The 10,937-nt window shown below is 37.1% G+C and overlaps 1 long non-coding RNA gene across 2 annotated transcripts; it reads left to right on the forward strand.

The window, feature by feature from the left end:
- Window positions 1–7,757: 7,757 nt before the first annotated feature.
- On the forward strand, window positions 7,758–8,590 carry LOC143553126 (uncharacterized). 2 transcript variants are annotated; one of them, XR_013138776.1, is made up of 3 exons: window positions 7,758–8,200; window positions 8,338–8,406; window positions 8,502–8,590. It is a non-coding gene; the product is annotated as an uncharacterized LOC143553126 (long non-coding RNA). The 2 variants fall into 2 exon arrangements; XR_013138777.1 differs by having other exon boundaries at window positions 7,758–7,899; window positions 7,978–8,406.
- The last annotated feature ends 2,347 nt before the right edge of the window (window positions 8,591–10,937 follow it).

Here is a 10,937-nt window from a genome sequence, read left to right on the forward strand (position 1 = left end):
GATGAAGGTGGAGATAATAACAGACAATTTTTCCCGGGTCACAACATGTATATTACCTTAGATTCGGATGCTCGAGGAAGTGACGATTACCGTGAGATCATTTCGTTCCTCTTACGCTCACGCATCTTTCATGCAATCACTACTACTCTTCCGATATCACTACCGAACGTGGAAGATTTTTGGAACACAATTGAATATGATTGTCGTGTCGAACCACCGGTGATGCGAGCTACGGTTAATGAACAGGAGGTACAGTTCTCGGCAGATCAAATAAGGGTAGCCTTACAGTTTGGGAATGAGACGACTGAGGATCCCACAGACTTTCCGGCTAGTTTCAGAAATGGTGCGTTTCTGCGTATGGGGTATTCTGGTCCGTTAGGAGACTCTCAGATGCGAAAAGGATTTTTGTTAGATCAGTGGCGGTTTCTTATGCACGTGATGATAGTATGCATGTCCGGTCGCAAAGCTGGTACAGATGGTATGGGTGCAACAATGCAATCAGCTAAGACCGCGTTGACTTATAACAAGCCTTATAGCTTTAGTCAGATGATTTTTTATGAGATTGATCGTCAGAGACGCGCGGTTGCTAGGGAAAGATTTTTGATGTATCCGAGATTCCTACAGATGATTCTGAATCACGTAGCTCCTAATCTGCCTCAACGACGTCCTATCCGTTATGTTGAAAGTGTGAGTAAGAGGATTTTTGCGCAATGCAGGTCATCGAGTGCTCGTAGCAAACCAGAACTTCGTCCGAGGCACACTGCCTTGTTTGGTTACTTGGTGAATCCTGCATATGTTGCTCCTCCTTGGGATGAATTTCTTGATCCGGCACCGCAACAAGCCAATGTTCCTCATCCACCTCCTGTGGTTCAACCACCACCCGTGGTACAACAAGCACAGCCTGCTGATCCTATTGCCTCTCCGGAAGAACAGGTAGACCTTGAAGTTGCCTTTGGAGGGCAAGGGTTCTTTGACATGAAACGAATTGATCCAGCTGCTGAGGTTCAAGCCTCAGTAGCCGAGGCGTCTGGTGTGAATGTGTCCATGGTCGCTACATCTGTGGCGGACTCTGAGAGAACTGTCGCTGTTTCATCCACTGACGATATCATTGAAGCACAACAAATCCTTGCCAGACAGGAAAGGATTCATGGAAAGAGAAAGAAAGACTCAGATGATAGTGAATCAGATTTTGAGGAGGATTTGTATCGTTTGGTACGAAGATCAAAGAAGGCACGGGTTGGTGAAAGTTCAAGAGTTGGTGAGAGTTCGAGGTTTGTTCATTTTTCTCCGCCCTCGTTATTAGGTATGACTATGGTTCCTGCTTCTTCAACTGTCACAGCGCCGATAACCTAAAGTGTTCCCTTGGTGACCACGTCGTCATCTTTTGGTACTCCTCCAACCACGTTTCAGTTTACCGCTCCAGAGATTGTCTCATTACCGCCTCCATCTCTTACTCCATCGGAGGTTGTTGCACGGTTTGTTGAGTCAACGCTTGTTGCTACTGTGGGGTTGTCTGTTTCGATACCACCCACGGTCACTATTCAGTCTACATCGGACATACCAGCTAGTTTGGGAATTCCTCCACCGTATGCACAGGATATTTCTCACATGCGTTTTGATTTTGATGCTACTCTGTCTGATTCTGAGAGGATAACGGCTCTTGAACGGGTAGTTGTTGAACAGTCAAGAATCAATCTGATCCAGACTCAAGCTATCCAGCGACTTGTGGCAGAAAATCAGATCCAATTGTCCTTCCTTATTAAACACGATAAACTATTTGATGCTCTAAAATGGTTCTTAGCATCTCAGGGGAGACGAGCTGCAAGGGTGATGAGTTGAGAACCAAAAAGAGGCAAGACAGAGACGATGATCCCAATGCATCGGAAGGTGCAGGTGGTGAGTTGCCAAGAACTGAACAAACTCTTGGGACTTCCACATCTCAGGGGGAGTCTGCTGGTCAGTTAGGCGGTACAGGTGGTGAGAATGTGGTAGTTGTAGATGATGAGGATGTGTCAGCTGATGATGTATTAACGGCTGATGAGATTGGAAAGATTGGGGAACAGATAGAGATTGATAGTGATTTAGAAGAAGGGGAGATTGTGGATGATGGTGTAGAACACGATATTCCAAATGTTGATAAAGTGAACTTAAGTCAGGATGCAAATATGTCAGATGATTCCGAGTGGGAAGAACAGCCGAGATGGAAAGAAGGCTGTGCTCAGTGGTTCTTCAAGAAAAAGAAGCCTGCAGTTCCAACAATGTTTAAGAAGAGTTACAACATCAAGGGGTACGCTGAGTCCAAGAAAGGTATCATCTGCTGGTTGTATAACGAACAGTTGAAGTTGTTTGTGATTAAGCGTTATGATGGAATTCAGTATTTTAAGAAGGCTTTGAGATCTCTCAACACCTTGCCTGAGTGTGAGGTGAAAGATTTGGCTCGTTTGAGATTGATCAATAGGAGTGATGATGATATTGCAAGAATAATTGGAAAGATAGTATGGAAGGAAGCTGTTAAGGAGAAAAAGTTTGAACTTCTAAAGCCTCAGAAGGGAAGGTTAGTTGAAGATAAGGATAGGGGAAGGCGGCTGATGGCAAGCCCTGGATGGTAATGAAGTACAAGCCGATTCGGTGTTTGAAAGAGGTGCCGATGAAGATGATGCCCAAGGATGTGTTAAAAGATCTCAAGTGGTGGTACGTTGATTGTCAGACAGCTGAAGCCGTTATGGAAGATGAGGACGAACAGGATATTCTCAAAGTGTATGATCCCATGCACTTGGTTAATCTGTCTCAAGCTGATTTGCAGGTACTAAACGATAAGAAGATATTCTACATTCCTGCGTGGAAGGATGAAGCCAAGAAGTACCAGAGGGTGGTCTCTGTTTGTGTAAGGCAGGGCGTCCATGCTTGAAGACGAGTGGTATGAAAGTTTTGGGATTACATGACACGAGAATGAAGATAGAGATATGAAGCTACTGCCAAGGGGGAGTCTGTTGGTGCATAATGTCAGTAGTTCAGTATCTTGTGTTTTGTCTGTGTCTGTAATTGTTTAGTTTGTTTGTTACGTGTCGAATATTGTTGATTATGTAAGTTCGCTGGTATGTATAAGCGAACTTGGGGACCAAGCGAAGTTATGACAACTTCGCCTAGCATGTTAGGTGAAGTTGTCGAGGTATATATAAACCTCAACTTCGGGTTTTAGAACGAGAGTTTTTTTCAGAACTTGTTTTTGGTGATCTTGTGCATCACGTGTTGGCAATAGAAATACATCAAGTTCTCAAGTATTATCTCGTGTGTTTACATACTCATTTAACGTATTGCTTATCTTACACTCGTATCGTATTACGTGGGGATTCCGCACCCTCGTGTTACGAGATACTCCTATGTAGATCCGGATGGGAAGCTACAGCTATATGCAAAGTTGTCTAAATGTGCGTTTTGGCTTAGAGAAGTTCAATTCTTGGGTCACGTCGTGAACGAGGAAGGCATCTTAGTGTATCCCACCAAGATAGAGTCTATTATGCATTGGTCTCCTCCGAAAACCCCAACTGAAGTTAGAAGTTTTCTTGGTTTAGCCGGTTATTATCGGCGTTTCATTCAGGATTTTTCGAAAATAGCCTCTTCGTTAACAAAGCTAACTCGAAAGAATTCCAAATTTGAATGGAACTCAGAACATGAAAAGGCGTTTCAAATCTTGAAAGAAAAGCTAACTAGAGCTCCGATACTAGCTTTACCGGAAGGTACAGAGGATTTTGTTGTTTATTCTGACGCTTCACGTGTTGGATTGGGTTGCGTTCTTATGCAAAGAGGGAAAGTGATAGCATATGCCTCACGGAAATTGAAGTCACATGAAGCAAACTACCCGACCCATGATCTCGAATTAGCAGCAGTAGTATTTGCGCTAAAGATCTGGAGGCACTGTTTATATGGAACGAAATGCACTATCTATACTGATCATAAAAGTCTGAAGTATTTCTTTGATCAGGAAGAGTTGAACATGAGACAACGTCGATGGTTGGAATTAGTCAAAGATTATGACTTTGAAATTCTATACCACCCAGGTAAAGCCAACGTTGTGGTTGATGCCCTGAGTCGAAAAGAGAATTATTCTCCGATTAAGGTACAATCATATAAACTGATTGTAAATTCAGACTTATTTGATCAAATCAAAAATGCGCAAATAGAGGCTTTAAAAGAAGAAAATTTAAAGCGCGAAAGAATTGTTGGCCAAGTTCAACATTTAGAAGAAAATGACAAAGGAGTTAAGATTCGTTTTGGACGAATTTGGATTCCTAAGTCTTGTTCAATTAAAACGATCATTCTAGATGAGGCACATAAATCAAGGTATTCAATTCATCCAGGTGCAACCAAAATGTACAATGACTTGAAGAAAAATTACGGGTGGCCTGGTATGAAAAGAGATATGGTTAAATATGTGGAAAGGTGTTTGACTTGTTTACAAGTTAAGGATGAACACTAGAAACCATATGGAAAGATGAAACCTCTAGAGATTCCATTATGGAAGTGGGAACACATTACGATAGACTTAATAACGAAACTTCCAAAAACAGCTAAAGGACATGATAAGATATGGGTGGTGGTTGACCGTTTGACAAAAAGTGCACACTTTATACCAATTCATGAAAAATATACTTCAGAAAGAATGGCAGAAGTATATATTAATGCGGTGGTGTCAAGACATGGAGTGCCAGTATCTATCGTGTCAGATAGAGACACACGTTTTACCTCAAGATTTTGGAGAAAATTTCAGGAGGAAATGAACACCAAATTATTAATCAGTACGGAATATCATCCTCAGACCGATGAACAAAGTGAAAGAACAATTCAAACTCTCCAGGATATACTTCGTGCTTGTATTATTGATTTTGGTGGCAGTTGGGACAAGTATTTGCCCCTGGCAGAGTTCTCTTACAATAATAGTTACCATTCAAGCATTGGGATGCCCCCATTTGAAATGCTTAATGACAGAAAATGCTGCACCATAGTATGTTGGGGAGAAGTTAGTCAAAGAGAACTCGCAAACAAAGAAGTGGTAAACGCAACGAACGAAAAGATTGATCAAATCAGAGCACATTTGAAAGTGGCTCAGGATCGACAAAAGTCACATGCTGATAAACGGAGACGCCCAATTGAATTTCAAGTAGGAGACTATGTTATGTAAAAAGTCTCTCCATGGAAAGGAGTGATTCGTTTCCGTAAACGTGGTAAGCTAAGTCCACGATTTATTGGTCTGTTTAAGAAAATTGCTCGTGTGGGGCAAGTGGCCTATCGACTTGATTTACCCGAAGAACTAAACGGAATCCATGACACATTTCATGTGTCATATTTACGAAAATGTTTGGCTGATGAAACGTCATGTGTACCATTAAATGGCATCGAAGTTGATGATAAGCTTAACTATATAGAAAAGCCAGTAGCGATTCTTGATCGTAAAGTTAAGCAACTTCGAACTAAAGATATAAGTCAAGGTTAAGTACAGTGGAAACATCGGCGAGGTTCCGATACCACATGGGAAGTCGAAGAGGAAATGAGAAAGTATTACCCTGACTTATTTAAGGTATGAGCAGGTTTCGGGGACGAAACCTATTTAATTGAGGGAGATTTGTAACATCCAATTTTATGGATAAAAACAAAGTTTTCGAAATCTATATTTCAAATATTAGTAAACGGGTAACACGTTCGACGACTCATTGTGATATGAGGAGTTTAAACGAGTGGTCGGTAACATCTAATTTCATTTATATATATAAATTAAATAAAATACATAAATAAATTATTATTAAGAAAAAATGTATCGTGTGTCTACTAACAAATATAACAATAAAATTAAATATATAACATAAAAAGAATATATCAGGATAATGATGCATGAGTTGGAATCTTTGTTATTAAGTAAAGTTACTATATTAAGTTTTAATTAAATGAATATAAATAATTCTTTTATGTGATGGATAATATCAAGGAATCTTCAATCTGAAGATTTATCTCGCCATCTATATCTATATATATACACACACATGTGCGCTTTGAACTAGAAAAGAAAGAAAAATATAATAGAATATCTCTATCAAATAATAAATGGAGTGAGACACTAGAAAATTGAAGAGTTAGTTAAATAGTGGTCATCATCCACGGGTGGTGTTAGCGGTGACCAGATTAGTTCATCGATCAAAGTATTCACTAGGAAGTCAGGTTTCATATATTGACCTAAGTGGAAGGTAAGTACACGGACCATAATCATGTTGTTTTTACAAGCGTTTTATATATGTTTACTTTGATATGCATATAAATGATTATTTGAGAAATGATCGTGGGTCCAAGTATGTGAATTAATGTGTGACTTAAAAGGAGGCTATTATTTTAAAATAAATATGGTGGTATGCCTCTAATAAAAATATGGGTTACGAGTCCCGATGGTTTCGGTAGTTGAAACCCAAAATTTAAATACTATATATAAAAGATTTCGGGAGTTGAAATCTCAAGGGATTCGGGTGTTGAACCCCAAATATAAAAGGGGGAGTTAATAACACTCATGGGTTAAAAATGAGCTCATAAGGAATTCGGGTATTGAATTCCCAAAGAATAACGAGGAGTAAAATTAAGGATTTCGGGTGTTGAAATCCTAAGGAATTCGGGTGTTGAATTCCCAAAAGAATATTGTGGAGTAAATATAAGGATTTCGGGTGTTGAAATCCCAAGGAATTTGGCTGTTAAATTCCAAATAAAAATAAAACATATTTTTATAAAATGGTGTACTTACTTAGCGAAAGCTAATAAAAATATGTTTTAAAATGTTTTCAGGAAAAGCACCCATAGATGGTTGAAGCTTCATGGACGGAACTGGACTGACAAGAGAATCATACTCTCGTGTTTAATAGTTTGTATAATAAAGTTTTTTTTAAACGTATATGTTTTCTTGTACAATATATATATTTATAAAATAAAACGTCACCACGAGTGACATGTTTTGGATGTAAACTGGGATCTACTCTGATATATATTTTGTGAAAATATTATTTATAAAAAAAAATTAGGGTGTTTCAATTTATTTATTAATTTAATTTTTTACAAGTTATTTGTTCAAAACATATTTTCATGCTTAGGACCTCTTTAGGAATTTTTTTTACATGGTTTTTTATTGATTTTTCAGATTTTGTTTCGCTAGGAAACAATCTAAGTATTAGAAAACTTTAAGATTTAGTCTACATAAAAGCTTACCAATAAAAATTTTTAAATTTGTAACGTTTGTTAACTACTACAAAACACTAATGTCTATTACGTGTATTTTATAACTACTACATATTGGTAATTTTATGATATTAACAAAAATGTTTGTAATTGTTTATATTATCATTTTTATATCGTTTTGTTTTATTGTTACCCTTTGTACTACATGTGTTTTTTTTTAATTATAAGTTTTACACTAACCCGTGTATCACACGGGTTCTAACCTAGTAATTAATATACATCACTCTTCAGCCCAACATCATCATGTTCACACCGTCTTTAACCCCGTTCATCGCCCACCCACTACTTTCAAGACCCTAAACCGATTCTGATTTTCTTTTCTAGGCTCAAACAGCCCACCGGTGGTTGGGAGGATTAATTGGTAGCAATCGGGTACAAGTAGTTTTCATTTACCGATCGAATTAAATCATCCGGTACGTAGATATTTACGGTGAACACATGAGATGTTTCTGTCATAATTATTTTTCTATCGTAGGCTGGCACGTACTCCCTCTATCTCAATTTATAAGAAGAACGTGGGATTAATCGCATCAACCGGAGCTAGGGAGAAGTAGCTAACACCATGAAACTGTTACTACGCTTTTTTCTGGATTTTGTACATAACAGTAGTAGCAAAAATAGACAAACGTGATGGTAGGTGGTCGTTTTATGTTTGATTTCATTAATTGGTTTTCCCGGTAACAATTTATGTGAACTGTTGCATGCATGCAGTGGAGGTAATGAAAGATATTGGGAAGAAGTTTGGGTTGGTCGGGAAGAAGGAATGGGATTTGAGCCGGGATCCGTGCAGTCTTCAAGGAAATTGGGGTGGGTTGAGCAAGGATGAACAACAAAAATTCGTACTTAGCTGTGCTTGCCCTGATGATGATGATGATGATGATGATGATGATGATAATGCTAGAAATAATACTACCACATGTCATCTTGAACGAATGTACGTATTTAAGATTTTGGAAATTGCAAGCCAAGAAATATTAATTAATTTTCTTTGTATTTTCTATTTTAACTCTTTAAGATCAAAATGTTACCTCCGTTTGAATGATGTTTATGTTTTATTTCACAATCCAAAAGTTGGATCTCCCAAAGCATCTCCAGCAGTCTCCCATCAGAGTTTACAAACCTAAAGAGACTAAGATATTTGTAAGAAAAGTCACTGTATTTACAAGATCCATACATTTCTTATGTAATGACTAATGATCATAATGAAATGATACTCGATTGATTTATTAATGCAGGTATCTTGATAATAATTACTTTCGTGGAACTATACCATCTAAATGGGAGAAAATGCGTTTGAAAACCTGTAAGGACCACCCGATCATATATCATTCTCACTGGAACTATTTTTACTAGCAAAATAATTATTTTACCTTTATAATTTATCATAAATCCTTTTTTTTCTAACAGCATGTGTGTGATTACTTCTAATTATGTATATATAATATATGTAGCTCACTCACTGGAAACCAGTTAACGGGTTATTTTCCAGCAGTTCTCACCAGAATGACCACCCTTATACATTTGTAAGCCACATTACCACTTCTTTAGTTGTTTAAAGCTAAGAACATTAATATAGAAAATGATCGGATTATATTATTATGTAGTTTACTTATATTTATTGCTCCACTGTTTTTAGGTACTTAGACAGCAATTGCTTTTCTGGTTCCATACCTAAAGAGATAGCAAACTTGATAAATTTGGAGACCCTGTGCGAACTTTTTTCTAAAATTCATTTAACTTCACCTAATTTGCCTGAAAAGTTTATCTTATTCATGTTGAACTTTATATTACAGTGTATTATCTTCAAATGGTTTTACTGGACAACTGCCTACTGCCCTTGAAAGACTTACCAAGTTAATTAATGTGTGAGTATATATACCTCTTGTAAGCTTAGATGATATTAGTATATTACATAAAGAGAGGTGATATTTTCCGGGTATTTTTCTTTGTTATACTTCCAAAAAGATTTTCTTCTTTTACTATTCCCCGCCATAATGAATTTCAACATGAAAAATTTTTATAAATGGGAAAAGTAAAGGTGTGAAATAGTTTATTGGAGAGAAAAATTTATTTTTTAGGTTTCTAGGTGTTCCGCCATTTAAAATGAAGTAACCCACATTCTAAAACCTAAAAGAAAATTCTCTCTCCTATGCACCATTTCACACCTATCATTTTCCCCATTTATAAAATTTTTTCATTTCTACGCTTTTGTTACCTCTCTTGATGTCAGTGGTTAGTATCATTGATCATTTCCCATCCATAAAAGTTTTATATTTCTATTTACTTTTGTGAGTTTGTTACATTTATAGGAGGATAAGTGAACAATTTCAGTGGAAAGATACCAAACTTCATTAGCAAGTGGACAGAAATTCAGGAACTGTAAGAACCCTTTGTTTCACTCTCCGTATATCTGTAAGGCCCCGTTCTCGGTGCCCTATTTTAGACGTTGAATTTACTAATTAACATAGTTCTAAACATCAGAGTTAATAAAAAAATTCGTGAAATATCAAAATATTCATAAAAACAGTACACATTAATCCATAACTTGTCTTATCAGACATATTGTCTTTCAAATTAAAACATAAATTAATAAGTCTTAAGTCCTCAGATGCTAGTCGCTTATTCATTTGCCACGGGTTCCCCTCAAGCGAACTGTTTCATCCTACTCACCTGTGTGCATACTAAAAGTCAGTTACGCTTAGTGATTTCTAGTTAATCATACCACGAACAATACATTCATAACTACGTACTTTCATACATACGTCATGCTTTCATACTTTGTTCATATTATATATACTTACCTCCATACTTTATTCTTAATTCTACTGTACTTTATTCTATTCTGCATCGGATATTATTAGACTCTGGTCCCTTTTTCTGCCTCGGATATTATTAGGGTCCGGTCCCTTTTCTGCCTTGAGTATTATTAGGGATCAGTCCCTTTCTGCCTTGAGATTTATAAAGGGCTCGGTCCCTTTTCTGTCTCGGATATTATTAGGGTCCTGTCCTTTCTACCTTAAGTATTATTAGGGCTCAGTTCCTTTCTTCTGTACCTGACTATCTCTTACATTTATTCATAACATACATACATATCATTCATACATTATACATGGCATGAGTGAAATGGATGGATTAATGCATAATTATGGTTTATATACTATGGGTCATGGGCTTAAGCCCATGGTCTATTCTTCCTTCCTTTTTAATCCATGTCCATAACCAATATCTATTTAACTCAACACATGCCCGACTCATAATAACTCATATTTTATTTCATTAATCAAAACGAGAAAACGAGATGGTTAACTCCGTTTGTGTTTGTTGTGGATATGTCATTTATTGTTAGTGTTAGATTGTGTTTGTTGTGACTTGTGAGTGGCTTGTGTGGTTGTGCGTATTGTTTTGAAAAGAATTGTGAGAGTTAGGTTATCTGTTGAAGGCTTTTGCTTCGTTGTTATTTTGTTAAGGCCATGGTTGGTTTGTCAAGAAAATACTTCTGTTTGTTTATGTTTAAAAATATGTCAATTGAGAGCATGAAAAGAAAGACACTACGCTGGTAAAGAACATACCTTAAACAACTTGGCTGCCTATCACCATGAAACAAATGTAAGAGCAAACCTGCTACAATCATAGACAATAAGCCTGGATCATTAACAAAAAACAAAATGCAT

Source organism: Bidens hawaiensis, unplaced genomic scaffold (assembly GCF_021521415.1).
Source record: "Bidens hawaiensis isolate Kalapana, Puna unplaced genomic scaffold, B.hawaiensis_p1.1 tig00017151_1, whole genome shotgun sequence".
Taxonomy (NCBI): Eukaryota; Viridiplantae; Streptophyta; class Magnoliopsida; order Asterales; family Asteraceae; genus Bidens; species Bidens hawaiensis.